This window comes from Sciurus vulgaris (genome assembly GCF_902686455.1).
Source record: "Sciurus vulgaris genome assembly, chromosome: X".
Lineage (NCBI taxonomy): Eukaryota > Metazoa > Chordata > Mammalia > Rodentia > Sciuridae > Sciurus > Sciurus vulgaris.
The window spans coordinates 5085517-5110465 of NC_136471.1; the positions used below are offsets into that span (position 1 = coordinate 5085517).

Sequence of the window (24949 nt, forward strand, 5' to 3'; positions counted from 1 at the left end):
TATCTCTCACCATGCATGAAACTAAACTCAAAATGGATTAAGAACCTTGGAATCAGACCAGAGACCCTGCAGATAATGGAAGAAAAAGTAGGTCCAGATCTTCAACATGTCGGCTTAGGATCAAACTTCCTCAACAGGACTCCCATAGCACAAGAAATAAAAGCAAGAATCAATAACTGGGATAGATTCAAACTAAAAAGCTTTCTCTCAGCAAAGGAAACTATCAGCAATGGGAAGAGAGAACCTACAGAGTGGGAGAAAATCTTTGCCACTCACACTTCAGATAAAGCACTGATTTCCACAATATATAAAGAACTCAAAAAACTCTACACCAAGAATACAAATAACCCAACAACAAATGGGCTAAGGATATGAACAGACACTTCACAGAAGAAGATCTACATGCAATCAACAAACATATGAAAAAATGTTCAACATCTTTAGTAATAAGAGAAATGCAAATCAAAACTACCCTGAGATTGTATCTCACCCCAATTAGAATGGCGATTATCAAGAATACAAGCAACAATAGGTGTTGCTGAGGATGTGGGGAAAAAGGCACACTCATACATTGCTGGTGGGGTTGCAAATTAGTGCAGCCACTCTGGAAAACAATGAGGATATTCCTTAGAAAACTTGGAATGGAACCACCATTTGACCCAGCTATCCCACTCCTTGGCCTGTACCCAAAGGACTGAAAATCAGCATACTACAGAGATACAGCCACATCAATGTTCATAGCTGCTCAATTCACCATAGCCAGATTGTGGAACCAACCTAGATGCCCTTCAGTTGATGAATGGATAAAGAAACTGTGGTATATATATATACAATGGAATATTACTCAGCCATACATAAAGAATGATCAAATGATGGCATTTGCAGGCAAATGAATGAAATTGGAGAATATCATGCTAAGTGAGATAAGCCAATCTCAAAAAACTAAAGGACGAATGATCTCGCTGATAAGTGGATGATGGCACATAATGGGGGGTGGGAGGGGAGCAAGAATGGAGGAAGGAGAGACTGTATAGTGGGATAAGAGGGGTGGGAAGGGTGGGGGGGAAGAAAAAAATAACAGAATGAATTAAAAACTATTACCGTAGATAAATGTATGATTACAAAAACGGTATGCCTCTACTTCATGCACAAACAGAGAAACAAGATGCATCCCAACTGTTTACAATAAAAATGAATTTTAAAAAAGCCCTGGATCAAATAGTTAGAAGCAGGGATCTAGAAAGATTGGCATGGAGGGCTTGGTGAGGCATAGGAAGTGTGTGACCTGACTCTCTGTACCATGAAAGTTGGTATAGCATTGCTCTTCCAATGTGTTCCTCTGGGTGTTAGTAATGCAGTTTCCCACAATATCATTGTTAATTTTTAAAATACAATCCATAAATATTTACTGTTGGATAACTATGATTTACATCATTTTGCGAGGTTTCAGCTCCACTGACAATGTGCTGAATGAAAGTTGTCTTCTCATGTACTTTGGAGCGCCCTTGAAAATATCTTTTCATCTGTAGGCCATTATAGGGCTGCCACTAGGCTGCTGCTTAAGGAGAACCCATAAGGCCTAGTAGAATCATCATCAAGATGAACAGAGAAGCTCTGTGATTCATTCTTTTCCTGGTGGTAATGGCAAATAGAACCATGGCCTGTTTCAGTCTGGGGAAGGAGGTGGAGCATCACGATAATGGCAATCTTCTAAAATTCGTCTAATGAAACCAATGGAAAAATAACCCCACAGAACTTTTACTGTCACTTGGCTTGTTTTTAATAATATAGGGAGCACTGTCAGAATTCAGGTACTATTTGAGAATATAACGAAGATGAATGTTACACTAATTTTACGTATACTTATATTTACTTTTAAACTTATTTATCTGTGGAATTTTTTTGAGTGTTCATCTGGAAACTTGGAATTGTAAGCCTCAGGTCAAGTGTGGGTATTTTTGACTCAAGTGTTGATGTGGGCCCATGAATGAAGGTGAGCAGAGTAAAGCCATGTTTAAAAAATCAATACAAGAAAATTTCTTCATGAGCATCTAGATGTCCTAGATAACATTTTACTGTCATTTGTGACTGTCTGCCGGAAAATTTTATTTCTTTCAATTTTAAATAAATACCTAAAAGATTTTAGTTTGTATTCATAAAAGTATATCTTTAAAAACCAACTGTTAGTTTTGCTGTTTTGATGCATGTATATTTGTAAGCTGCCCCAAATTTATTTGAATAAATAGTAGTATAAACAAATGTATAATCAAAACACTTTATACCTTAACCCCATATGGTAGCTCTTGCAGTTTTTCATGTTTTTTAGGGCATTTAGACCTTTGAGTATCAGTCTGCCAGATAACCAGCTTTTGTTATTTCTTTGCACTGAAAACTGAGGTTAGGCCTTAGTGAGTTATAAGTTGACAGAAGAGGGTCCACCTTAAGGAACACATGGTTCTTTGGGTTCATGACAACCATTGGAAATATTTCTGAACTCTTTCTCTACCATGATGGAGCCCTCCTATCCAGATACTCACTAAATGGAGAGGAGAAAAGAAAGATGACAGGGTAAGGGCAATTATTAACAAAAGGGAAGGGAAGATCTTACTACCTAAAGCAGAGTAGAGTGAGGGACAAAGTTTGCTCTAGTCAGGTAGTAGAAATGAGTCAATCATGGCAATTCCCATTGGGTAGTTTCCTGTTCTTGTTCTACTCCTCAAACACTATCTGGACAGCCAGTTTTTGACTCCCACTCCAAGCACGCTGAATAGCAGTCATTGAAAACTGACCTAAGGTTCAGCTCTCTGCTCAAGTCCTGAACAAGCTCTGACTGGGGCTGGGAGCATGTCAGCAGCCTCATGCCACAGTCTCTCTATTTTGAGATCATTTCACACTCCTCAAGTTTGATGCTTGATAATGCTATTCTGCCACTAAATTTGGCCTCCTTTATCAGTGACAACCTACATTCACCTTTTGGATGATGACTACTTCTTCCTGCTCTATGTGAAAATCCGTACTGACTCATACCTGCCCTGGGGCTCTTCTCACAGCCTGATTCTCAAGGGCCAGGGTATTCTTCTTTACTCATTCTATAATGTCTTGCTAGTTTCCAGTTGCCTGAGATCATCACATTCTACAGACCCCATGTCACCCATGTCTCTGTCAGTTATATGGTAATATGTATAGATATTGCACAGATTTTTCTCCAAGCTTAAAATCTTGTTATATGCAATGCTGCCTAGTTATGTCTTTCTCATTCAGAATTTGGTTTAATGAACTCAAATGTTTAACTTTACATTCGGAACTCATTAACTATCATCACTATATTTGATCCTATTGTTTCAGGATTTTAGGATATTTTAGTATTGCAAATTTGTCATTTGATGTGTTCACATGCATTAAATCTTCTAGCTTCCTATCTGCGAAATCTGACAACCTCTGTTCTTTAAATGTTTTATGCAACAATTGATGTAATCAAAATGATATATGTAAATTATGAAGCATATTTTTTGAACAATTTCCCATTTATTCTATTTTCAAATTTCTACTCAGCATGTTTATTTTTTTTAATCATTATTTTTAAATTTTAATTAAAAATCATAAATTTACATAGGGCAATGTTGTTTGATACATTCTGTTATTTTTTTGCCTTCCCCCCCACCCCTCCCACCACTCTTTTCCTTCTATACAGTCCTTCCTTCCTCCATTCTTCCCACCCTCCTTATCCCTAACCCTAAACCTAACCCTAAACCTAACACTAACACCTCCTACCCCCCTTATATGTCCTCATCCGCTTATCAGCGAGATCATTCGTCCTTTAGTTTTTTGAAATTGGCTTATCTCACTTAGCATGATATCCTCCAATTTCATCCATTTGCCTGCAAATGCCATAATTTTATCATTCTTCATGGCGGAGTAATATTCCATTGTATATATATGCCACAGTTTCTTTATCCATTCATCAACTGAAGGGCATCTAGGTTGGTTCCACAATCTGGCCATAGTAAATTGAGCAGCTATGAACATTGATGTGGCTGTATCTTTGTAGTGTGCTGATTTTAAGTCCTTTGGGTACAGGCCAAGGAGTGGGATAGCTGGGTCAAATGGTGGTTCCATTCCAAGCTCTCTGAGGAAACTCCATACTGCTTTCCAGAGTGGCTGCACTAATTTGCAACCCCACCAGCAATGTATGAGTGTACCTTTTTCCCCACATCCTCACCAACACCTATTGTTGCTTGTGTTCTTGATAATAGCCATTCTAATTGGGGTGAGATGAAATCTTAGGGTGGTTTTGTTTTGCATTTCTCTTATTACTAGAGAGGTTGAACATTTTTTCATATATCTGTTGATTGCTTGTACATCTTCTTCTGTGAAGTGTCTGTTCATTTCCTTAGCCCATTTGTTGATTGGATTATTTGTATTCTTGGTGTAGAGTTTTTTGAGTTCTTTATAGATTCTGGAAGTTAGCGCTTTCTCTGAAGTATGAGTGGCAAAGATATTCTCCCACTCTGTAGGCTCTCTCTTCCCATTGCTGATAGTTTCCTTTGCTGAGATAAAGCTTTTTAGTTTGAATCTATCCCAGTGGTTGATTCTAGCTTTTATTTCTTGTGCTATGGGTGTCCTGTTAAGGAAGTCTGATCCTAATCCAACAAGTTGAAGGTTTGGACCTACTTTTTCTTCTATAAGATGCAGGGTCTCTGGTCTGATTCTGAGATCCTTGATCCATTTTGAGTTGAGTTGTGTGCAGGGTGAGAGATAGGGGTTTAATTTCATTCTGTTGCATGTGGATTTCCAATTTTTCAGCACATTTGTTGAAGAGGCTATCTTTTCTCCATTGCATATTTTTGGCACCTTTGTCTAGAATGAGAAAATTGTATTTATTTGGGTTTGTGTCCATGTCCTCTATTTTGTACCATCGATCTACCTGTCTATTTTGGTACCAATACCATGCCATTTTTGTTACTATTGCTTTGTAATAGAGTTGAAGATCTGGTATTGCGATACCCCCTGCATCACTCTTTCTACTGAGGATTGCTTTAGCTATTCTGGGTTTCTTATTCTTCCAGATGAATTTCATAATTGCTTGCTCTATTTCTGTAGGGTACATCATTGGGATTTTAATTGGAATTGCGTTGAATCTGCATAGCACTTTTGGTAGTATGGCCATTTTGACAATATTAATTCTGCCTATCCATGAACATGGGCGCTCTTTCCATCTTCTAATGTTTTCTTTAATTTCTTTCTTTAGTGTTCTGTAGTTCTCATTGTAGAGGTCTTTCACCTCTTTTGTGACATTGATTCCCAAGTATTTTACTTTTTTTGAGGCTATTGTGAATGGGGTAGTTTTCCTAATTTCTCTTTCTGAAGATTCATCATTTATGTGTAAAAATGCATTGGATTTATGAGCATTGATCTTGTAACCTGCTACTTTACTGAATTCAATTATGAGTTCTAAGAGTTTTCTGGTGGAATTTCCAGGATCCTCTAAATATATAATCATGTCATCAGTGAACAGGGATAGTTTGAGTTCCTCTTTTCCAATTCATATCCCTTTAATTTCTTTGGTTTCTCTAATTGCTCTGGCTAGAGTCTCAAGAATAATGTTGCATAGAAGTGGTGAAAGAAGGCATCCCTGCCTTGTTCCAGTTTTTAGGGGGAATGCTTTCAGTTTTTCACCATTTAGAATGATATTGGCCATGGGCTTAGCATAGATGGCCTTCACAATGTTAAGGAATGACCCCACTACCCCAATTTTTTCTAGTGTTTTGAGCATGAAGGGATGCTGTATTTTATTGAATGCTTTTTCTGTATCTATTGAAATAATCATGTGATTCTTAACTTTTAGTCTGTTGATATGGTGAATGACATTTATTGATTTCCAAATGTTGAACCAACCTTGCATCCCTGGGATAAAACCCACTTGATCCTGGTGCATTATCCTTTTAATATATTTTTGGATGCGATTTGCTAAAATTTTCTTGAGAATTTTTGCGTCGATAGTCATTAAGGGTATTGGTCTGAAATTTTCTTTCCTCGATGTGTCTCTGTCTGGTTTAGGTATCAGGGTGATATTGGCTTCATAGAATGAGTTTGGGAGGGTTCCCTCCTCTTCTATTTTATGGAATACTTTGAGAAGCATTGGAATGAGCTCTTCTTTAAAAGTTTTGTAGAACTCGGCTGAGAACCCATCTGGTCCTGGAATTTTCTTTGTTGGTAGGCTTTTGATGACCTCTTCTATTTCATTGCTTGAAATTGATTTATTTAAGTTGTGTGTCTTCCTCGTTCAGTTTAGGTAATTCATATGTCTCTAGAAACTTGTTGATGTCTTCGAGGTTTTCGTTTTTGTTGGAGTATAGATTTTCAAAATAGCTTCTAATTATGCTTTGTATTTCACTCGTGTCTGTTGTGATATTTCCTTGTTCATTCCGAATTTTAGTAATTTGAGTTTTCTCCCTCTTTCTCTTTGTTAGTGTGGCTAAGGGTTTATCAATTTTGTTTATTTTTTCAAAGAACCAACTATTGATTTTGTTAATTTTTCTGATTGTTTCTTTTGTTTCAATTTTGTTGATTTCGGCTCTAATTTTAACTATTTCCTGTCTTCTACTACTTTTGGTGTTGTTCTGCTCTTCTTTTTCTAGGGCTTTGAGCTGTAGTGTTAAGTTGTTTATTTGGTGATTTCTACTTCTTTTGTTGAATGCGCCCCATGAAATAAAACTTCCTCTCAGTACTGCTTTCATAGTGTCCCAGAGATTTTGATATGATGTGTCTTTGTTCTCATTTACTTCTAAGTATTTTTTAATTTCCCTCCTGATGTCTTCTGTTATCCATTCATCGTATAATAGTGTATTATTTAATCTCCAGGTATTGGAGAATTTTCTGTTTTTTATTCTGTCATTTATTTCTAATTTCAGTCCATTATGATCTGATAGAGTACAAGGTAGTATCTCTATCTTCTTGTATTTGCTAACAGTAGCTTTGTGGCATAAAACATGGTCTATTTTAGAGAAGGATCCATGTGCTGCTGAGAAGAAAGTGTATTCATTCTTTGTTGGATGGTATATTCTATATAAGTCGGTTAAGTCTAAATTGTTGATTGTGTTATTGAGATCTATGGTTTCTTTATTCAAATTTTGTTTGGACGATCTATCCAGTGGTGAGAGAGGTGTGTTAAAATCACCTAGTATTATTGTGTTGTGGTCTATTTGATTTCTGGAATTGAGAAGGATTTGTTTGACGTACATTGATGAGTCAATGTTCGGGGCATAGATATTTATGATTGTTATGTCTTGCTGATTTATGCTTCCCTTAAACAGTATGTAATGTCCTTCTTTATCCATTCTGACTAGTTTTGGCTTGAAGTCCACATTATCTGCAATGAGAATGGATACTCCAGCTTTTTTGCTGTGTCCGTGTGCATGGTATGTTTTTTCCCTTCCGTTCACCTTTAGTCTATGGGTATCTCTTTCTATGAGATGGGTCTCTTGCAGGCAGCATATTGTTGGATTTTTCTTTTTAATCCAATCTGGCAGTCTATGTCTTTTGATTGATGAGTTCAGGCCATTAACATTCATGGTTATTATTGTGATATGATTTGTATTCCTAGTCATTGGACTCATTTTTGTTTTTTGACATGATTTGGTTTCTCCTTTATTTGGCTATTCCTTTAGGCTAGTTCCTCCCGTCGCTGATTTACATCATTGTTTTTCATCTCTTCCTCATGGAATATTTTGCTGAGAATGTTCTGTAATGCCGGCTTTCTTTTTGTAAATTCCTTAACCTTTTGTTTATCATGGACGGATCTTATCTCATCGTCAAATCTGAAAGTAAGTTTTGCTGGGTATAAAATTCTTGGTTGGCATCCATTTTCTTTCAGGGCTTGGTAAGTGTTGTTCCAGGCCCTTCTAGCTTTTAGGGTCTGGATTGAAAAATCTGCTTTTATTCTTATTGGTTTCCCCGGAATGTAATCTGATTCTTTTCTCTCGCGGCCTTTAAAATTCTGTCTTTATTTTGTATGTTAGGTGTTTTCATAATAATGTGCCTTGGTGTAGGTCGGTTGTAATTTTGCATATTTGGAGTCCTATAAGCCTCTTGTACTTGGTTTTCCATTTCATTCTTCAGATTTGGAAAATTTTCTGATATTATTTCATTGAACAGATTGTTCATTCCTTTGGTTTGTTTCTCTAAGCCTTCCTCAATCCCAATAATTCTTAAATTTGGCCTCTTCATGATATCCCATAATTCTTGTAGATTCTGTTCATGATTCCTTACCATCTTTTCTGTTTGGTCAACCTTGTTTTCAAGATTAAATATTTTGTCTTCAATATCTGAGGTTCTGTCTTCCAGGTGATCTATCCTATTGTTTATGCTTTCTATGGCGTTTTTAACTTGGTTTATTGTTTCCTTCATTTCAAGGATTTCTGTTTGGTTTTTTTTCAGTATCTCTAACTCTTTATTGAAATGTTCTTTTGCTTCCCTTATTTGCTCTTTTAACTGTTGATTGGTGCATTCATTTAATGCCTGCATTTGTTCTTTCATCTCCTCGTTTGCTTCCCTGATTGTTTTAATTATGTGCATTCTGAACTCCCTTTCGGACATTTCTTCTGCTGTGCTGTCATTGGGTTTTATTGATATAGTATCTAGGTTTGTTTCAGACATTTTCTTCCCTTGTTTTCTCATATTGGTCAGATGTCAGTGGGACTCTGTGATATTGTAGATTTCCTCTATTGGCTTATAGTGTCCCTGTAGCTTTCCAGTGTATCACCTACCAGCCTTCAGTAGCCTGAAGTCTTGGATTAACTTGATAATGTAGTGCTTCCGAAGAACGCTGCCCCTAGCCCGCTACTGGTTCCAGGGAGAGAGACCTGGAGAGGTCTCTTGCTGCCCAGCCCTGATCCCAGAGGCTGCTTGCAGGTCGGAGGTCTCCCCTGGCTTGGGGACTTGTGGCTGGCTCTGTGTAGACAGGCTCTCACTGGGCGGTCTGCCCCGAGAAGCTAGCCTAGAGAGGTGCTTCCCGCCGGAGGGGGCTGGGCTGCTTGGCTAAGTCCCTGGCACCCTGTGCTGGTCTCTGAAGCAACCTGCGGGCGGGCCGGAGCTGACCGCGCTGCTTCTGTGCAGAAAGGCTCTCACTGGGGGGCCTGCTCCGCGAGGCTGGAGAATCGGGCCCTGTGGGAGGAGCTCACCACCAGACTGCACAGAGCTGCCTGGGGGAGACTCTATCTGCCCTGTCCTACTCTAATAAGCCACTCGAATCCAGGCCTGCCGCCCAGCTGAGCTTCACTGGGTGGGGGAGACTCACCCTGTAGTTCTATTTTAGTCCGAGTCTCTCAATGCCTCCCGTTCTTGAATCCTGGGTTCTGGAGTGACTGGAGATGCAGTCCCCCTCTACTCTGCCATCTTGGATCGCCCCGTGGAAAAAGCCTGCAGCTGGAGGGGCACAAGGCTGCCTGGAGAGGTCTCTGGCTGCCCAGCCCTGGTCCCAGAAGCTGCTTGCGTGTCGGAGGTCTCCGCTGGCTTGGGGACTTGTGGCTGGCTCTGCGTCGAGAGGCTCTCACTGATGAAGCATATTGAAATAAGTCCATGCTTAGACTCAATAAAAAGTGGAACATTACTAATACCATTACATAATAATGTGAACCCTGCTCTCCCACTATGGCAACTACCATCTTGAATTTTGTTTCTATCATTTCATTGACTAAATTTCAGCTTTTCAACACATTTCATTCTCCCTAAATTATATTTTAGTTAATACATGTTAATGTATATTAATAATAACTAACTACATATATTCTACTCTGACTCATTTAGTCAACATTATTTCTAAAGTTCACCTTTTATAAATAACTGTAGGTTCATTTTGTCTGTTGTTCCACTGCTCCAATAAAGTAACTAATATGCTTACAATTTGTTAGAATCATGTTTTTTTAAACTTTGGAATTTATAAACCAAAAGCCAAAAACCAAACCAAACCAAAATAATCAGGAAATGTTTATCAATGTAGAAAATTCTTATAATTCTATGTTGCTTCAGCATTTATTTTTAATATAGATTTAACTTTCTCATAAGAGAAGCAGGGCTTAGTCTCCCTTGACAGTTTCCATTTCTCTACCTCTCTCCATTCCTCAGTGTGGTCAATCCAGGTATTTGTCTTGTGCTGGGGTCCAGCCCTAGCAGAAGTCCATGGGTTCCACACTGGTAAACGGGGCGTGGGGAGACAGCGTTGGCGATGGATGGAGAATGAAAGACACAGACTCTAGTTCTGGTGCAATCAATCCCACTTTATTCTGGGGAAGGCCGGGTTTATATATATTTTCTTCAGGCTTTGATGACAGGCTTGTGATTAATAAAATCAAAGAAGTTTCCAAAGCATAGGCAGAAATTGTTTTTACTGAAAGATTATGAGAAAACAGTAACCTTACAGATTATCCTTACCTAATCACAATTATTTTAAGAATATTTAACTAAGTCAATAAGCTAATACAATGTTTATTTCCTTAATATCTAAACTCTATATGACCTAAGACTATTCTTATTACTTTTGTGGTAAAGCGATAGACAAATAATGTCATGTGAGCATCTCTACTAGGTCCATCTGGTTAATATCTAAATTGCTGAGTTAAGGGCTATAGTAGGGCAGTGGTCACAGTGGTTCTCGTGGTCAAGTTTTTTACTGAATAAATTACATTGTCTTATGTAGCTCTTTTTCCCAGAACAGGGCATTGTGTACCAATGTTTATTATAGGGGTGACCTATTCTTTGTAGGAAGGAAGGAATGTTGTGAAACCTTATTCCTTTACCTTACCACCACACATGAACACAACCATCATCTGGATTAAACCACCCTGTAGGAGACAGGGGGAGATCTATATCTACCTTCTCTAAGGGCTTGCCTTTAGGGGGGTACCAGGACTTGCCATAGATAAAATAAGCTAGTCCATATCTAATAGCTACTGTGGGAGATGCTTTGTACTTAGAACTTGGGGAAACATTATTATATATAAATTTCTGTGCCCCAACAGGTTCTGGCTGTGCCAGTAAATGCAGTGTTTGATTTTTAACATAATAAAAACATTCTTCTGTAGTGAGGTTAACATCACAGGGTTTCAACATGTGTTTTGTCTCCATGATGTTTTTCTGGAAATTTGCAGATTTATTCCCATCACCTCTAGCAAGATCCCCAGACTGAAGTGAGTAATATATTATTAGGAAAACTCCACAGAATAACATCCAAGCTAGGGAGGCATACATCTGGCTACAATCCTTTTAGGATGAGTCTCTGCAATCATCCTTGAGTGGAACTCTGTCAAGCACTGCAAGGAGACCCAGGCGCCCCCACAGTCTTGTGCAACCAATTTCTGGTGACCACCTCCCTCTAGGATATGTAGAGATGAACTACTTAACTAGCCCCACTGTTCCCAATATCTCAGACTGTTAGTATAGATATGCTCTAGTAACCACCTCTATAGTTTGATTTCATCCCACTTGTTCTTAACTCACCAATTAGAACTGCCCATGGAAAGCCTGCTTGACTACTGCTCTGGATACCAATAAAAGTTTCTTTCCTTAGGCCCATTTCTCTCTGTCTTTGGCTCCAACACTGTAGTTTAATCTCATTGCCCCTGAAACCTTCCTGTCAGCTTTCATCAGTACTCCTCTTCTCTCCCCGACATGTATGTAATAAATCATGTCTGTTATTTCATATATTTTTTGTTGTGTTGCCTTCTCCACGTATCATGCAAACAACACAAATGTACCTAAATTTTCTTCTTGTCAAGACTCTCCTAAAATGTGGCTATCATTTTTTTTTTAATTTTCAAGTTGTCTTTTGTTACTCTTTTAAAAAATGTGTTCTTGGTAGGAATAAACTGGGCATAGGTCAGACAAGAGCCACAAGGGCATCTTCCAGTATAAAAAAATTTCTTGTGAGTGGAACACCAGGTTATAGTTGGGTACTTAGGTGGATAAAAAAGTATCCCATGAAAAGCACATTATAAACATCCATGACCAAATCCCCTGGAGCCCCATCAGAGCAGTGAGTTTATAGCCATCCGCCAGGGAGATAACTCAAGATGAAATTAGAGAAAAATAAAGCAATGTAGAAAGAAGGTGCTTAAATGTGATGAGAGAACATTGTGGTATTTTTACTTAGCTACCTACCAACCAATTCCATAGCTATAGTACAAAGCATAGGAAGGAAGAGGGAAAAGATGGAGATACATGAGGAAATAAATGGCTTAGAAAGTCCCCATGTACATACTGTGGAATCTACAAGGACTTATATTCATAACCAGGTATTTGTGAGACCAGTTTTATGTACCCAAACCAGACCAATATCCTTTTTTTTTTTTTTTTTTTTTTTTTTTTTGGAGAGAAGGCACCAGAAATTGTATTTTGTTGGAGTACACGTAAACATTAAACTGGGGAAAGAATGGAACTTCCACTGTCATTTTGTGGGCACATCCTAAGGATGAAGGCTGGCCTTGCTCGCTGACACAGCCTCTACCTTGCACCGCTGTGTAAACGTGCTTGATGCTAAGGAGACAGCTAGTCACAGTAGCAGTGTAGAAGAGTGTGAAAAGGAATGGACATAAGTCTGTGGGTCCTCTTCCTTCTCTCACACAGCTCCCATGGTCACTCAATTGGCAGTGCCTTGCAATGCACTGTTTTTCAACAACCACTAAGTAGAAAAATCAAATCCTAAGAAGCTGGGTGGATATGCTTTGTTTCTGTTCATGCTTTTTAGTCAGATGACATGGATAGGTCCTGGGATCAAGGGCCATACTCCAGCTGGCAGGTCTTCCTAGGTGATGATGGTGGGTAAAGTGCGTCCAATCCTCTTCTGGAGCTGGAACACCTTTAGAGCAATAGAAATAAAGGTAGCCAACATGAACTGGGGGTCCTGATTGATTTGGACGACATCCTTCTCATAGCTGTTGATGTATAGTTGAGTGGTGGCCCCTGAACTCCCAGTGACACTTAGTTGTAAGACAATGCAAGAACCGTCTGCAAAAATGAGCCACAAGCCCTGATTTCCTGAAATGCTTCCATCCACGGGGTCACTGTCTTCAGTGATTGTCTTTCTCCATGGTGTAGACTTTGTTACTCACAGAGAACTGCTTCCCCACAAAGGAGCGGTCAAACATCAGGGTCTCCAGGTTGTTCATCATCTTGTTTGTGCCCTCTGCTTCCACCTCCTCATAATCATACTTGGTAAAGAAGTTCTGGCCATACTTTTACCAATGATCTTTGAGAATGTCTTCCATATCCTGTGTGCAGGTGGCTAGAATGGAGAGCTAGGCAAGAGCAGCCCACAGTCCATCTTTTTCACAAATGTCGTTGGAACCTGTGTCGAAGCTCTCCTCGTTATAACAGGACAGTTTGCTTGCATCCAACAAATTCCCAAAAAACTTCCAGCCAGTTGGGGTCTCGTACAAAGTGATCTTTGTAGTGTTAGCCACCTGGTCCAGGGCATCACTCATGGGAATGCTGCATGCAAAGCCACAGACTCCAGTCTGCTAGAAATATAGAAATGTTTTAAGATGTTGGCAGTGATGACAGTCAGTGTCTTTGAAGGGTTCATAAAGAACCCATGCTTGCCCAGAATCATATTTTGATTCCCATCTCCATCGAAGGCAGCCCCAAAGTCATGCTCTTTAGACTTCATGGTCTCCATCAGGATGGATTCATAGGTGAGGTTGGGGTGAGTGTGGAGGCCTCCGAAATCCTCCAGGGGAACACAGTTGACTGCTGAATTTGCTGGGGCACTGAGTTCTTCACAGGGAATCTTCTTTACATTTGGCCCCAACTCCATGCATGGCATCTATACGGATCTTTAGTTGGTTTGGGACAGAAAGAAGTTCTTTCAGTACACTGAAATCAAAGATGTTTCTCAGCATTATGGCATAAGCTTCCACTGAATCCACAATTTCCACTGTGGAAGGGCTTGAACTTGTTTTCAAGGTCAAACTGCTGCTTGCTCAGAACACCAACATCCATTTTCAGATCAGGGAAAATTGCATACTCTTTGTCTTGCTGATTTGGAAAATTCTTATCAGTTACTGCTTCTGGAGCAGGACTTTCATTAGAAATATTAAATTTGATTTCAAACTCTCCATTGGATCCTCGTGGGTTGTGACTGGCTGTCAGAGAGATCCCCCCAAAGGCTTTGAGTTTTCTAATGATGCAGGATACAGCAGGGGTAGAAAGGATTCCATTGTGTCCAAAAACCAAGCAACCAATTCTGTTGGAGGTGGTGATATGGTGGCTTTTTGTCCTGTACACCTGGGTCTTAACAGTTACCATTTTCACTGTGGTGATGACTCACTGGCGCTGGTGTGGACAGTGCTAACTGAGGGGTGGCCATGGCTGCGACTGCAGCTGCTCTGGGCCCCCAGCCCTTTTTATTGTAAAATGGTCTTTGTAAATTGTAGAGGGCCTTGCCTGAATTGCCAAGTTGGGATCCTCCTGCCTCAGCCTGCTGAGTTTCTGGGATTAGAGTGTGCTCTACTGTGCCAGGCGAGAGTAGATTTTTAAAGGATTCTTTGTGTGTGTGTGTTAGTACGGGGAATTAAATGCAAGGCTTTGTGCATGTTAGGCAAGTGCTTTACCATTCAGCTACATCCCTAGTGCACTAAGAGATTTTAAGTTCTCACCAGGGGGAAAAAAAAATTAAGTATGTGAGGCACTGACTGTGTTAATTACTATGATTCTAAGAGGCTTATAAAAAAAGAATTGCCACTACCTTTTGCATACTGCTACCCAGTTTCCATTCCTTCCCTTCTTCTCACCATGACACATAGGAAATCAATCACATTAGTTTCTGGTTAATTCTTCTTGAATTTCTTTTGCACAAATAAGCAGACAACTGTGTGTTTTCTTATATCCATCTTTCTAACAAAAAGCATAGCATAGTAAAAATACTTTTGTATTTAAGCACAATAAACTCTGTAATGTCTGCTGAATTGGGGATGGACGTGTAGCTCCATGGTAGAGCACATTTAACCAGCTTGAGGTCCTGGACACCACAAAAAATATCGAGTAGCATGAGAAGGCTGTATGCCATTAAGCAAAGGTTTTCCTGCTTAAATGCCAAAGGTCAGATTGAAATAGATTAAAGCATAAGAGATGAAGGAACTGAAATATAACTTTAAGGAAATTTTAATAGTTTTCTCCTGCTAGGTTCTACACTAAATTCAGTACATGTGTAGTAGGAGGTTTATACCAGAGTTGCCACAAGTAAATCCAATTATTTCCTTTTCAGAGGTTCACTGCAACTATGGGAATAGTGTGACATCTCTTATAATAGGTGTGTTCTCATGTTCTAGGATCCTGAAGCCAGGACAGTGTCTTACTTAACTATGCCACCTCACCTAACCTGTTGGTGTCTTGATTTGAGGCTAAAGGGGAACTCAAACTAATTACTGCATAAATAATAGGCACTTCCTGGACAATCTACAACCTTGCCCAGGGGGACCAGAAACAGGGTAAAATATGAGCTGAGTTTATCCTTCCACTCAACTGACCTTATTGTTAACAAACCCCCAAATCAGATTTGTGTGCCCATTATGCAACAAACACCAAACACTGAAGGTTTTATGAAGAAGGTACCAACAAAGGAGATGAGTCTCAACTCTACTGTTTCCCAAAAAGCACAATTATGTGTTTTAGAACAGAAAAGGGCACAGAAAGGGGAGTCCAGGGGAGATACTGGTGGTTTTGATAAAAACAAAATTTTCAGATTTGATGCTAGTGGACATCTGGCAGACACTGAGAAATCTATGGTTCTGCGAAACAAAGCTTGTAAATCATCTTGCAATGCAGTTAGTTCATTCTTACTTATCCAAAGCGAGGATCCATGTATCAAACTGTCCTAGGCAGTCGGAAACCAAGATAATAACTACAAGGTAAAAAAGAATTCTGTGGTCGCACGTGACAAGGCGGCTCACCCGACTGGTTCAATGTGCACCAAAGCTTGGAAATTTCTCTGCTCCAAGCAGTTTTAAGCCTAGGGTGGGTGACGCCGTCTGAAGACGATTTGGAGAAGCCCCCAGAACGAACGGTGCCCTGGCAGATGCAGAGACTCCCCAGGTGTCCGACTTCGCATCTGCTGGACCCACCACAGGCATAAAACTTATGGCTAGTTGGCCCGTCAATATTATCAGTGTTCGGTAGTCCCTCCAGACCAATATCCTTTATGAATGTAGATGCAAAAATTCTCAACAATATACAAACTGAATCCAACACCAAGTAAAAATAAGTCTACACCATGACTAAGTAGAATTTATCATAGGACTGAATGCAAAGTTGTTTAAACATCTGAAAATCAATTGATGTAATGTGTTGTATTAATAGAAAAAAGGACAAAAACCACATGAGTATTCTCATTAGACACAGAAAAAGCATTTGGTGAAATCCAACACCCTTTTATGATGAAAAAAACCAGCAAACTAGAAATAGAAGTAAACTTATCAACCTGATAAGGGCATCTATGAAAAATTCTTAAAGCTAAAATGTATTGAATTAATATACTTAAAATGGGTAGAGAGTAAACATACAGTTATGTAAAACATATGTCCATAACCTATTGAATTACTCATCTTGACTTTCTGGATCGTATTTTTTACTGAGACAGAGAAGCTGACAAGGATTTATCCCTTCCCTATATTCAGAGCACTTGAACTTGGTAGTTCCACTCTCTCTGGAGTTTTTTCTTCCCCAGCCTTAATGGATGCATCTATTTTCCCAAGAACTTTAGAAAAGGGAGGAGGTGAGGCATCACTTTGTCCCTGACCTTCTTTCACTCACTTGCCATCTATCACCTGTTATGGTCAGATCCCACCTACGTTGAGCAGTGCATGACCATGTGAGGGAAGAGAACAAGGAAAAGCCCAGAGAGTCCTATGTAAGGACACAGGGGAGAAATATGTCACTGTGGAAGATAAAAAGAATTGGATGCTTTTATTATTTGCACAATGGTTACCAGCATTTAAAAATTGGGATATGTCACATGGAATATGGATTTGTATATTAAACTCTTTTTAAAAATCAGAAGCATTGGCAAAACTTGGATCCTATACCAGCCCAGTATTTCTCCCACAGTTAAGCATCTTCACTCACTTTTATCCACTTCCTGACCTCTGCTGGCATCTGGGTTTGAGATCTTTTGCCCTGCCCTATGCCCATGAGACTTGGTTCTAGCTGTAGAATAACCCTATTAGGACTTCCCAAATATGACTGGCCCTTCACACTTTTCTATCTTTGCTCTGAAGTTTCCTCTACCTGCAGTAACCTTCCTCACTGCTTCCTATTGCAAACTCTTCCCCAAAGCCTTCTCCTATTCTGCTATTGAAAACCAACCTCTTCCTCCTATCTCTCATCTGAATAATTTTTTGGAGCTAACTAGAGAAATACCACACCTCAGTGGATTGCATTAGTCTACTCCTGCATGTGTTACCAAATGCTGCCTTGCCTTCCACAGCCTCTTGGAACTCTGTACACAATAGGTAATTCATATTTGATAAACTGGCCTAATGATGGGGAAGGGACATTGCTATCACAATAGGAAAAGATGCAGTACAAAAATCAAGGTAAACAAACTCAGAAAAGAGGTTCAAAATGAAGAAAATTTGCAACAGAAACAGAGGGAAAACATTCTCACTTTAGTGGAGATAAGCTTATTCAGAGATATTCACTTTCACAATTGAGGAATTGCATACAACATCCTTCAAAGTGGACATGACTTTAGCCTTCCCTATAGCCTTGCTCTCCTAACAGTGGTTGGCTAATCTTACATGGATGGCCAGGGAGAGAGGAACCATTAGCTGGTCTGTGTAGTCCCTGCAGTCAGATTGGACAATTTTTTTTTTCTGACATCGCCATTTGTAAACTGCTACTTTTCCCTCTCACTAGAATAGATGAAGCTACAGGATTGTTGTATAGAGTGAAGAAATCCCAAATTTACTTACATGCCTGTCTCCACCTGAGAAACCAGGTGGACAGCAGGAGAATTCAAGAATAGCTTTCAATGGAGAAAATTTTAATTCTCCTTTTCCTTCAATTAAGGACAACTTTTTGTGATGATCTTTGCCATTTGGCTATGCAAGGATTTCTTCTTCAGAGTGAGGGGAATTGTATCAGCTCTTGTATGTGTTATGTATTTAGCAATGGAAGCTTGTGAAAAGGAACCACTCAGAAAATCCTGCCTGATTCCACTTGACTACTTAAAACAATCCAGAATTCAGTGAGTCCCAGACTCCTTGCAGTAGAGGTATAATGGATCACTAAGGTCTAATTAGCAAGTGGTAACCTGCAAAAGATGCCTCTGGTTATCTTGGTGATATGCAGATTCTGGCTCCCTAAGGCTGAGAGGGGCCTGAGAGGCTGTTTCCTAATCTACTTCCAAGTGATGTGGATGCTGCTGGTGATGTGAATGCTGTTGGATTATAGAGTGGACAAAAGAAGTCATATGGGGACTTACCCTCACCATAAACAACTTTATGTACTCCCAGAAGAGAGGGAAGTGAAGTCCAGAAAAAAGAGCCTGGGGCTTTGTCTTCCTCCAGGAAAGTTCTGAGTGTGCAAAGGTGATCATTCAGAAGGCACAGGGTTTGATCAACTGACCCTGGCGGGAGTTCCTGCCACATTTGACTCCTACAGAGCAGTGACAAACAGCTTTGGAACCCATCACTGTGAGCGGGAAATACAGACAGGCATGGAATAGTGTGTGGAAGAGGCCGGCACATGCCTACCTTTAATATGTACTTTTCTGAGGTGCCTGAGAAAGGAGTGGGATCTCCTCTAAGGGATGCCTGAGGCAAATAGGGTAGCCGGCCCCCATTACTCCTCAGTTTAGGGTCCTCAAACAGACCCCCAAATCTGCTCCGGATGTACCCTACCAGCAGCAGCCAGTTCTCTCTCAACTCTCAACTTTTTCTGCGTGGTCTGCAACCTATAAAAGGAGTAGCATGCAGTGGTCGCGGAGACCTCCAGCGTCTGCCAGCCTTGAGCATGTCAGTGGTTCAAAGAGCTCCAGGCAACGCGCAGGCGCCGCCTGGAATACTGGCCGGTGCAAGTTTCCTTCCTCTCAGGGCACCGCTCCACACGTGCAGGTAGCAGCGGACACCACTCTTGTCGTTGCCCCTCCTTCAGGGTCCTGGTGGCACTCAGTCGGCGGGAACATGCAAGCCCTGATATCCCCAGTGACTAAGGCCATCTTCGTGGCTCTGTTTCTCTTCGCTATCCTGCTGATCCTCTATGTGATCCTGTGGTACATTTGCCGGGACGTGGACAATGACTACATCTGAAGCAGGTAGAGCACACCCACAGCCCCTTAAGGCCCCACCCTGTGTCCCCGATCCCAGGACTCTGTGTTTCTTCCCTGTAATCTGTGTCTCCTCCCACTCTCCTCTGGACTGTGTTCCTTCCCTGTGCCCGGAGCCCCTCTCCCAGGTCACACCCCCGCTCTTGGTGCGCGCCTCTCTGGGACGCCTGCCTTTTCTCCCGACCCGCGCTTCTTCCCCAGACCCTGTGATCCTCCCCAAATTCCGCGCCCCTGTACCAATCCTGTGCCCAGTCTCTACCCACGCATTACAATCCCGGGCGCCTTTCTCTGAACCCAGACCCAGTACTCCTTCCCAGATTGTGTCCTTCCCTTGCACTCTACATTCCTGTCCTGGATCACATACTTCTGGGACCTGCATCCCGAGATCTCCTCTCGGACTCCCCAGGGTCCTGCATTCCTCCCCAAACCGCAAGGAGGCTCTCTACGCATGCCTCCCCCTTTCCCAGGATCCTGTTCTCCTCCCTTATTCTGGGGCCCTCTCCTCATCTGAGTATTCCCAGGAACAAACTCCACTAGGACCCCGCATCCTTTTCTGACTCCACGCCCTCTCTAGAACCTTCCATCCCACCCACAACCCCCACTCCACAGCATTCTCCAGATTCTGCCCCTCTCCCCAGGAGCCTTTGCTTCCCTTTGTCCTGGGCCTCCCACGGGTCCCATTTTCCCATAAATCTGCACCCTTCTACCACCCTGCATCCCTCCCAGGACCTTTTGGATTTTCCCAAGTTGGGGTGGTTCCTCCTGGTCCTGTTGGATCCCTCCTCACCAAACCCTGAACCCCAGCACCAGCTCACCTCTCTGAGAACCCACAACCTTCCGAACATGCTCCTGAGTGGTGTCAGCATCACACTCATTGTACTTCTCTACTCTGGACAGTGGGAGAGTTTGGGGTGTCTGACAGCTTCCCTCATCCCTATTTCCCTTCAGGGAGCTGATGCTATCCTTTTCTCTTTGGAGCACTTGGTGCCTTCCTCCTTCCCAGGAATAGGATGCCTAAGAAGCTTGAGTCTGCAGATAAGCCAGCAAATAAAACTTTAACATGCCACTCCTGTCCTACAAGTTTTCTTGAATTAGGTTCAGTCCCAGGAAAGGGGTTCCTGGCATTGAAGTGATGTATCAACCTCAGTTTTCAAGAAAATACCATGGATGAGCCTCTCTGGTTAGGAAGTAATAGATGTTGGGACAGGCAAGGTGATCTGACTGCTTCTGGTTTCCTTTTCGTCCTTCTGTTGCCTTCTCTTCCCGTGTCATTTCCTGAAGAGGTTAGTACATCTGCAGGCAACTGGTAGTCTAGACTGGTGGTGATTGTAGCATCAGTCACTGAACCTGCATTGGACAGTGAGGTAAGAATATGTGCAGGGAATATGGGTAGAGGCTGCATTTTGTGACCTTGCCTCAGTGAGACATGAAAGTGTACCCTGAATATATTGTTGAGCATAGATTTTAAGTGAGTTCACCTCACATTCTTTCCACAGAAGCCAGGAGCATCCAGTAGCTGAAGAAGCCCAATGGGATAGAGTATACCATCTCAAATGAAACATATTAATAAGCATTTATGGGGCAGTGCAGGCATAGGATGGAAGAGCTAGAGTTTTGGAGATGCATATATCTGGGTTCAAATGCTAGATCAGCATGTGATTGGGCAAGTTACATCTCTAAGAATCAGTTATTTCTTCTGATGAATGTAATTGATGACAATATCAAGTTCATTGAAAGGATTACATGAAGTACTGTCCTGACGATGATGAACAGTTTTAGACACTAAGTCCTCAATTAAAGGTGGTTGTCACTTTTGAACAATTAACCATCCTCTAATAATAACTGATTTTTCTACTTACTTTTTGCAGTATAATTTGCATAGAGTCAAATTTTGTTTTTATAAATGTAAATTTCTATGAGTTTTTGATAAACAAAGCTGTGAAACTCCACAACAATCAAGATGCAAGCACTATCTATTGATAACTAAAAATTAAAATATTTTCCATTCAATGTCTTTAAATCTGAGAAAGTCAACATCAAAAACTCATTTTGGGAGAATAAATGTGATATTCATGATTTGCTTATTTAGTTTCTTTGCATGGCTTTGTACTGCCCTACCAAAATACTTGACTATTTTTCACCAGTATTCATGACAGTTAACATTGAAAATAGATTTTTTATATTACACAAGCAATAAATTACTAGATTTTTCTTGCAAAAATATACTACCCCAAAGTGAATAGAGCAATCATTGTACCACCCTGCCCATTCTCCTCCCCAAAGGAGTGACAAACAAAATTATTAACCATTTGTTTCTTCTACTTCCTGCCTCTCTTTTTACATCTATGTCCTCTTTCTCTCTCTCAGACACACACACACAGTCATACACACCACACATGAACATATGCACACATAGAGTGGTGTTGTGTTTTTCTACTTTAGATCTCAGAGGGCCAGCAGGGAATGAAGAAGCAAAATGAAAGTCCACAAGGAAGCAAGGGAGTCCTGTTCTCTATTCTTCTTCCCATGCGCTCACCTTAAGCATTTCTGGAAAAGGGATACCTGCTGATCGGGTCTGTGGGGAAACTGTTTTGGCCTTTGATTCTCTGATTAAAGGTGTGACATGAAGTGCAAAGACTATTTTAAAAGTCAGAGATAGTACTGGGCATTTGCATAGAAAAGGTCAGAGAAGGTAACAAAACTCCACATTTTCTAGGTGTTCTACTTCCATTCATTGCCCACTTCATGGATGTCCATCACCTCCAGAAGTGGCTCAGAGCCCCTGTTCTGGACCTTTGCACACTGGGTGGAGTACCAGTTACTGCCTGGAGTGCTGCTATTATGGTTTGGTCTTAAACTGAAGTCTATCTCCCCTTAACTGCAGAAAGCCCTGAGCCTATCTCAGTGGTCCAGGTGGGGGCTATAAAGTGCCCCATCATCAGTGTGAAGAATGGATCTGGAGAGCCTTGAGACTGAAAACTAGTTAGAGGGCAAGAAAGTATGAGGACCTGGCCTTAGGCAGTGGCCATGAAAACATGAGGGGTAGAGATGTTTCTGAGTCAGAGCTGAAGACCTTGGTGACTGAATGCATACAAGGACATAGGCACTGGGATGGGCAGGGAAGAGGATATGGGAGTGAAGCTGATACTCTCTGTCTAGGCTAGCTGAGTAAGAGGCTAGTGATGTTATTAAAATAGTAATGGCTCCAACTGGACACAGATGAATGCCCTAGGCCAGCATTCCAGGCCCTTCTGAATCTTCTCCCTGCTTACATTGCCACCTTGATTTTCCCTTCATCCCATCTGACCTGGTGGCATAGGCAGATGCCTGAGCAAATATCTGGCTTGTAGGGAGAACTAAAAGAAATGGCAAGCTATATCTTGAGGCTTGACTCGTAGGCTGTTTTAGTAGAGGACACTTGTGTTTTGTTTTTCTTACTTGTTGAAGTCCTCATGTCCATTGATAGAATTCCTATAAAGTCCATAGAATAATGACTAGAATAAATATGAAATTCAGTTTGTATAGATAGAGCTCTTCCTACGTACTTTCACCATAGCTAAGTTTCCATCCTTTCTCCCAACACAGTTTAAAGAATAGCACAAAACAAACCACAATCACCGACTCAACTCTTGTGGTTTGAAATGGATTATGTACTATTTCCTCCTTCCAATTCCTCCCCCAAAACAAGCTTACATTTTGTGGTATTGGTCAATGCAGTTTAGATACCTAAATCAGGACAGTGAGAGGTCAGAATTTCAACTTCTCTGCACAGGTCTTATTTACGACCATGTTGAACTAAAGTCAGCCTCTCATGCCTCTGCTGGTGCACATTCTGGAAAAGTAAAAATGTGGGTGATTGGAACCCATGCACTTAGGACAGTAATGTAATTCCTGACACCACAGCTGCCAAGTGTCAACAGATGCCTTCCACAGGCCTTTGGAATATTTTCCCTTTTGTTACTACCCTTCTGCCCAAACAGAAAATACTGACTTCATAAGGAAAAGCCATGTCACTGAAAATTCTTCTACCCTATCATTGATTAGAAACTTTGGGTGAGCTATAGCTGTATCACACAGAGGCAAGTGAAGTAACAAGCAGGAAAACAGAAGGATGAATTTTCTGAAAAGAGGCTGAAAAATATCTGGTTGGAATTCGCTCCTACACCATCACTGTTTTCATTATTTTTTTCATCATTATTTTTCAGGCCTGTAGTGGGTAAAGCATAGAATTAGGTGCGGGACTATATATAGAAACATAAACATATGAGAACTAGTCTTTCCTCTTATGGACTTTAGAGAGAAAGAGAGAGAGAGAAGGAGGGGAGGGGTGAGAAGGAGAATCAAAGCAATATCTGTTGTTTTGATGAGTGTCACGTGTTCCCTTGCAAAGGAAGCATGCATCATGTTTGTTTATCTGAGATGAAGTACCCATTACACCCTTTGACACAGAAGGTTCCAAAGTTCACTATATAAATGATGCTATATAAACAACTGGATGAGCAATATGTGGCAGGGACATTAGCAGCCTTAGAAAGACATACACATTTCAGAGTTTGGGAGATCAACCTTGAAAAGACTCAGGAACCTGACATACTAAAGAAGTATTCAGGGGTCTGGTGGTCAGTAGCATGCCAGACTTCCTCTCTAATGTAAGGAATAAATGATGACATCTCACACCTCCCACCACTAAGAAGGAAACAGAAGGATTTGTAGGCCTCTTTAGGTCTACAATCAAAGAATCAAGGGGCATAGTGACATCATTTCCTTTCTCCTCTTGTTATCCACATGGGAATTTATGATTCCTGCTCCAATGACTTTGCGTTACATGAGATTAGACCTGCACTATCCAGTATGGTCATTACTAGCTACATTTGATTATTTAAATTAAGATAAAATACAACTACAAATTAAGTTCCTCAGTTGCACTAGCCACATTTCAAGTACTCAGTAGTCACATGAGTCTAGTGGCACTTATTGGACATAGTGAGCTAGGCATTCTGGTACCCCAAATGTGAGTGATTCCCCCAGGAGTCACAGTAAGAGTTCCATTAACTACCAGGGATGGCTGACAAGTGAATTACAAGTCATGGGCACTTTGGGTTCTTCATATTAAGGGGCCCACAAGCATGAGGAAGAACCACCATCCTGTCAGGGGACATTGGCCCTGGTCATCAGAAGGAGGCAGATATGCTCTCACATGATAGGAGTAGAGAGGAATAGGTTTGGTAAACAGGTGATCTACTCAAATGTGTCTTGGTAATCCACTGACTTATTTCTATGGTAAATGGACAAGGGTGTTTTCCTTAACCTGAGAAGGACATGGGGACCAAGGGCTCAGAACCTTCAGGGATAAAGCTCTGGGTTACACCACCAAGTAAGCCACAGAAAACAGCAGAGGTGCTTGTTGAGGGTGAGGGGAGGCCATGAAAATCACTTGTGACTTTGAAACTAGTTGGAGCTGTGGAGGCCATGAATTGTACCCTTTCCTTTCCCCATGTGAACTTCCCTGGGAAAAAAGTCAAGCCAGTCCTGAAGAAGTTGTACTTAAACAAGATTACCATTCTATGTGAAGTCAGTTGACATGATCACTGTGGGGGGTGGGACTGCAGTGGTTGCCATGGTGCCTCCCATGGT

General features: G+C 41.0%; 1 pseudogene across 1 annotated transcript; it reads right to left on the minus strand.

The window, feature by feature from the left end:
* Positions 1-12537: 12537 nt before the first annotated feature.
* LOC306651645 (phosphoglucomutase-1-like) lies at positions 12538-16158 on the minus strand (annotated as a pseudogene). The gene has a single exon. The product of its transcript is annotated as a phosphoglucomutase-1-like (transcript).
* Positions 16159-24949: the final 8791 nt, after the last annotated feature.